This window comes from Macaca fascicularis, chromosome 1, assembly GCF_037993035.2.
Source record: "Macaca fascicularis isolate 582-1 chromosome 1, T2T-MFA8v1.1".
Lineage (NCBI taxonomy): Eukaryota > Metazoa > Chordata > Mammalia > Primates > Cercopithecidae > Macaca > Macaca fascicularis.
The window spans coordinates 195896782-195903868 of NC_088375.1; positions in this window are offsets into that span (position 1 = coordinate 195896782).

Here is a 7087-nt window from a genome sequence, read left to right on the forward strand (position 1 = left end):
ACACCTCAAGGAACTAGAGAAACAAGAACAGACCAAACCCAAACCCAGCAGGAGAAAGGAAATAACCAAGGTCAGAGCAGAACTAAATGAAACTAAAACAAACAAAATACAAAAGATAAATGAAACAAAAAGCTGGTTCTTTGAAAGATAAATAAAATTGATGGACCATTAGCAAGATTAACCAAGAAAAGAAGAGAGAAAATCCAAACAACCTCATTAAGAAACAAAACAGGCCGGGCGCGGTGGCTCAAGCCTGTAATCCCAGCACTTTGGGAGGCCGAGACGGGCGGATCACGAGGTCAGGAGATCGAGACCATCCTGGCTAACACGGTGAAACCCCGTCTCTACTAAAAAATACAAAAAACTAGCCGGGCGAGGTGGCGGGCGCCTGTAGTCCCAGCTACTCGGGAGGCTGAGGCAGGAGAACGGGCGTGAACCCGGGAGGCGGAGCTTGCAGTGAGCTGAGATCTGGCCACTGCACTCCAGCCTGGGCGACAGAGCGGGACTCCGTCTCAAAAAAAAAAAAAAAAAAAAAAGAAACAAAACAGTCCGAGCACGGTGGCTAGCGCCTGTAATCCCAGCACTTTGGGAGGTCAAGGTGGGCAGATCACCTGAGGTTGGGAGTTCGAGACCAGCCTGACCAACATGGAGAAACTCTGTCTCTACTAAAAATACAAAATTGGCCAGGTGTGGTGGCTCATGCCTGTAATCCTAGCTACTTGGGAGGCTGAGGCAGGAGAATCGCTTGAACCCAGGAGGCAGAGGTTGCACACCATGCCATTGCATTCCAGCTTGGGCAACAAGAGTGAAATTCCATCTCAAAAATAAATAAAAAGAAATGAAATAGGAGACACTACAACTGACATCACTGAAATATAAAAGATCATTCAAGGCTACTATGAACACCTTTACGCACATAAACTAGAAAACCTAAAAGAGACGGATAAATTCCTGGAAAAATACAACCCTCCTAACTTAAATTGGATATCCTGAACAGAACAATAACAAGCAGTGAGATTGAAATGGTAATTTAAAAATTACCAACAAAAAAAGTCCAGGACCAGATGGATTCACAGCAGAATTCTACCAGACATTCAAAGAAGAATTGGTACCAATCCTTTTGACACTATTCCACAAGATAAAGAAGGAACCCTCCCTAATTCATTATATGAAGCCAGCATCACCCTAATGCCAAAACCAGGGAAGGACATAACCAAAAAAGAAAACTACAGACCAATATCCTCAATGAATACAGATTCTAAAATCCTTAACAAAATACTAACTGACTGAATCCAATTACATATCAAAAAGATAATCCACCATGATCAAGTGGGTTTCATGCCAAAGATCCAAAGATGCAGGGATGGTTTAACATACGCAAGTCAATAAATGTGACATACCACATAAACAAGAATTAAAAACAAAAATCACATGATCATCTCAATAGATGCAGAAAAAGCATTCAATAAAATCCAGCATCACTTTATGATTAAAACTCTCAGCAAAATTGGGTCGGGCACGGTGGCTCATGCCTGTAATCCCAGCACTTTGGGAGGCTGAGGTGGGCGGATCCCGAGATCAGGAGTTTGAGACCAGCCTGACCAACATGATGAAACCCCGTCTCTACTAAAAATACAAAAATTAGCCAGGTGTGGTGACACGCGCCTGTAATCCCAGCTACTCAGGAGGCTGGGGCAGGAGAATCACTTGAACCAGGGAGGCAGAGGTTGCAGTGAGCCAAGATTGCACTACTGCACTCCAGCCCAGGTGACAGAGTGAGACTCTGTCTCAGAAGGAAAAAAAAAAAAAACCTCTCAGCAAAATTGGCATACAAGGGACAGGGACATACCTCAATGTAATAAAAACCATCTATGGCAAACCCACAGCCAACATAATACTGAATGGGGAAAAGTTGAAAGCATTCCCTCTGAGAATGGAAACAAGACAGATTGCCCACTCTCACCACTTCTTCTCAACATAGTACTGGAAGTCCTAGCCAGAGCAATCAGACAAGATAAAGAAATAAAGGGCACCCAAACTGGTAAAGAGGAAGTCAAACTGTCACTGTTTGCTGACGATATGATTGCTTACTTTGAAAACCCTAAAGACTCCTCCAGAAAGCTCCTCGAACTGATAAAAGAATTCAACAAAGTTTCTGGATACAAGATTAATGTACACAGATCAGTAGCTCTTCTATACACCAACAGCGACCAAGCGGAGAATCAAATGAAGAACTCAACCCTGCTGGGCACGGTGCCTCACACCTGTAATCCCAGCACTTTGGGAAGCCAAGGCCGGTGGATCACCTAAGGTCAGGAGTTTGAGACCAGCCTGGCCAACTTGGTGAAGCCCTGTCTCTGCTAAAAATATAAAAATTTGGCTGGGCGCAGCGGCCCATACCTGTAATCCCTGCACTTTGGGAGGCTAAGAAGGGCAGATCACAAGGTCAGGAGTTTGAGACCAGCCTGACCAACATGGTGAAACCCTGTCTCTACTAAAAAAAAAATAAAAATCAGGTGGGCATGGTAGCGGGTGCCTGTAATCCTAGCTACTCTGGAGGTTGAGGCAGGAGAATCACTTGAACCTGGGAGGCAGAAGTTGCAGTGAGCCAAGATCGCACCACTGCACTCCAGTCTGGGTAATGGAGTGGGACTCTGTCTCAAAACAAACAAACAAACAAACACAAAAAACTCAGCCCCTTTTACAATAGCTGCAAAAAATAATAATAAAATATTTAGGAATATACCTAACCAAGGAGGCAAAAGACCTCTACAAGGAAAACTACAAAACACTGCTGAAAGAAATGATAGATGACACAAACAAATGGAAACACATCCCATGTTCATGGATGGGTAGAATCAATATTGTGAAAATGACCATACTGGTCAAAAGCAATCTATAAATTCAGTGCAATTCCCATCAAAATACCACTGCCATTTTTCACAGAATTAGAAAAAACAATTCTAAAAAAAAAAAAATCATAAAATTTATATGGAACCCAAAAAGAGCTTGCATAGCCAAAGCAAGACTAAGCAGAAAGAACAAATCTGGAGGCATCACATTACCTGATTTTAAACTATACTATAAGGCCATAGTCACAAAACAGCATGGTACTGGTATAAAAATAGGCATGTAGGCCGGGTGTGGTGGCTCACACCTGTAATTCTACCACTTTGGGAGGCTGAGACAGGTGGATCACCTGAGGTCAGGAGTTTGACACCAGCCTGGCCAATATGGCCAAACCCCATCTCTACTAAAAATACAAAAATTAGCCCAGCGTGGTGGCACACACGTGTAATCCCAGCTACTCAGGAGGTGAGGAAGGAGAATTGCTTGAACCTGGAAGGTGGAGGTTGCAGCGAGCCAAGATTGCACCACCGCACTCCAGCCTGCTCGACAGGAGCGAGACTCCATCTCAAAAAGAAAATAATAATAATAATAATAAAAATAGGCACAGAGACCAATGGAACAGAATAGGGAACCCAGAAATAAACCCAAATATTTACACGCAACTAATGTTTGACAAAGCAAACAAAAACATAAAGTGAGGAAAGAATACCTTTTCAACAAATAGTGTCTAGACAATTGGCTAGCCACGTGTAGGAGAATGAAACTGGATTCTCATCTCTCACCTTATATAAAAATCAACTCAAGATGGATTAAGGACTTAAATCTAAGACCTGAAACTATAAAAAGTCTAGAAAATAACTTAGACATTGGCTGAGGCAAGAATTTCATGACCAAGAACCCAAAAGCAAATGCAATAAAAACAAAAACAAATAGTTGGGACTTAATTAAACTGAAGAGATTTTGCATGGCAAAAGGAACAGCCAGCAGAGTAAACAGACAACCCACAGAGTGGGAGAAAATCTTCACAATCTATATCTGACAAAGGATTAATATCGAGAATCTACAACAAACTCAAACAAATCAGTAAGAAAAAACAAATCCCATCAAAAAGTGGGCTAAGGACATGAATAGACAATTACCAAAAGAAGATACACAAATGACCGATAAACATATGAAAAAAAGCTCAACATCACTAATGATCAGGGAAATGCAAATCAAAACCATAATGTGATACCAACACACTCCTGCAAGAATGGCCGTAATAAAAAAAAATTCAAAAACCAGGCATGGCGGCTCATGCCTGTAATCTCAGCACTTTGGGAGGCCAAGGCAGGTAGATCACCTGAGGCCAGGAGTTTGAGACCAGCCTGGCCAACATGGTGAAAGCCTGTCTCTACTAAAAGTACAAAAATTAGCTGTGCGTGGTGGCAGGCGCCTGTAATCCCAGCTACTCGGGAAGCTAAAGCATGAGAATCGCTTAAACCTGGGAGTCAGAGGTTGTAGTCAGCTGAGATCACACCACTGCACTCCAGCCTGGGGGATAGTGCAAGACTCTTGTCTCTAAAAAATGAAATGAAATGAAATGAAATAAAATAAAATAAAACAAAAAAGCAGTAGATGTTGGCATGGATGCAGTGAACAGGGAACACTTCTACACTGCTGGTGGGAATGTAAACTAGTACAACCACTATGGAAAACTGTGTGGAGATTCCTTAAAGAATTAAAAGTAGAACTACAATTTGATCCAGCAATCTCACTACTGGGTATCTATCCAGACGAAAAGAAGTCATTATATGAAAAAGATACTTGCACACACGTTTATAGCAGCACAATTCACAGTTGCAAAAATGTGGAACCAACCCAAATGCCCATCAATCAACGAGTGGATAAAGAAACTGTGGGCTGGGCGCAGTGGCTCATGCCTGTAATCCCAGCACTTTGGGAAGCCAAGGTGGGCGGATCATGAGGTCAGGAGATGGAGACCATCCTGGCTAACACGGTGAAATCCCGTCTCTACTAAAAATACAAAAAATTAGCCGAGTGTGGTGGCACGTGCCTGTAGTCCCAGCTACTCGGGAGGCTGAGGTAGGAGAATCGCTTGAACCCAGGAGGCGGAGGTTGCAGTGAGCTGAGTTCGCACCACTGCACTCCAGCCTGGGCAACAGAGCAAGACTCCGTCTCAAAAAAAAAAAAAAATAGAAACTGTAGTGTATATATATATATGATGGAATACTACTCAGCCATAAAAAGGAATGAATTAATGGCATTTGCAGCGACCTGGATGAGACTGGAGACTAATATTCTAAGTGAAGTAACTCAGGAATGGAAAATAAAAAATCGTATGTTCTCACTGATATGTGGGAGTTAAGCTATGAGGATGCAAAGACTTAAGGATAATACAGTGGACTTTGGGGACTTGGGGAAAAGGGCGCGAGGGAGGTGAGGGATAAAAGACTACAAATAGGGTATGGTGTATACTGCTTGGGTGATAGGTGCATCAAAATCTCACAGATTACCACTAAAGAACTTACTCATGTAACCAAATACCACCCGTACCCTAATAACTTATGAAAACAACAACACTTTCATGACCCTTGGGTTCTTGGGATGAAGAAACAGTCAAAATGTTGTAGCCAGTGATCTTCTGTTACAGAAAATGAATGAAACACAACAGAGGGAGCCGTTCATTCTGCTCCGGCTGTGTGAGGTGTCAATGCTTCAAGAAAAGATAAAAATTCTTGGGTTTGGCATTCAAGATTATTCACCCATTTCTAAATCCTTAGATCCCATTGCTTACCGCCCCCACTCAAACTCGTGTTCTCAGCCATCCACAATTGCTTTCACATTCCAAGCTCATAGGAGCAGTTTATTCGCCTAGAATGATCCCGCCCACTTGCCGCCACCTTCCCACTGTCTCCCTGGTGAATACCTAATCCATCCAGATACGGTTTATCATGTCATTTTCTGGTGAAAACTTCCTGAATTCCTCAGGCATTTACTAGGCCTTTTTGAGATCCCACCAGCCCTGTAAACATCTATTATAGATACTGTTAAATGATGATGCCCCAGCCTCCTCCACTGGGCCATGCATACAGTCTTGCTGTATGCATGACAGGGGTGCAAGGATGTAGGTGTCAGTCTTCCTTGGCCGCAAAGGCTAAGAAACTACAACTCCCAGAGTACCCTCTGCCAGAACTGAGCCTGTGTGTTGCCACTGGCGGCTGCCTGCATTTTGTTGCTCCCTACGTCACAAGCGAGGTAATATTGCTGTCTACTCCCCGCTTCCCCACCTTTACCTTTTCTTTGCCTGATCTGCATATCCATTGCTTCACGGGTGTTTTTATGCTGAAAAAAAGGAGGCCTTCATGCATAGAGAGGCAAGCCAAGGCTATCACTGTTTTCCGTTTCATGGATCCCCGTTGCCCCGACACCCAGTGGAATAGGACTAGGTATTCTTCCCAACATAGCTTTGCTCCCAGTGTAACAAAGCGGGGCTGGAAGTCCTAATGCAAGGCCCTCAGTCCCACCCCTCTGAACAAGCCTCAGCTGCACAGGGTGTCTGTAAGGTTGTAGGCAGAGCCGTCTATAGGATCCCTGGGTCTGCATTCACGGGATTTCTGTCCTTGACCTGTAAGGTTCCCTCATGTTTACACACCTCTTAGTCATAACCTGAGAAAAGCTCTCACAGTACCCTTCTACAGATAGGCCATCTATAATGTAGCACATTGGGAACTTTATTGAGGTCTGTATCCTGGTACCACTGCCACACAGATTTGAATAAGCTGGGTAGCACATTTGGGGAAGACGGTCTTTGGAAAGTCTCCCTGCTCCTAACCTGGTAATTCGGCTGTAGGACAGACACAACAGAGCAGAGAAGCAAAGTAATGTGAAAAACAAACGGGTCCTAAGGGCTGGAATATAATGGAAACCAGAGCGATTGTCTAAGTGACATCTAAGACTGTGCCATTTGGGGGTGTAGGAACTATCAAGTTGAACAGGTGAAACAATCAGGAATCACTGAGGCAAAATGAATCGGGGAGAGACTGTGCCAGGCTCATGGTGGAAGGGGCAACTTGATTTTGGTAAATATCCCATCCCTAGAACAACTAACTCCTCTCATTTTGATTTATAGAGCTGCCTCTTAACTTTAACTAGACTTTCCAAGTAGTATGATTACATGAAGAAAACAAACTAGTATGGCCAAAGGACCAGTCTACCTGACATATATTCTCATCAT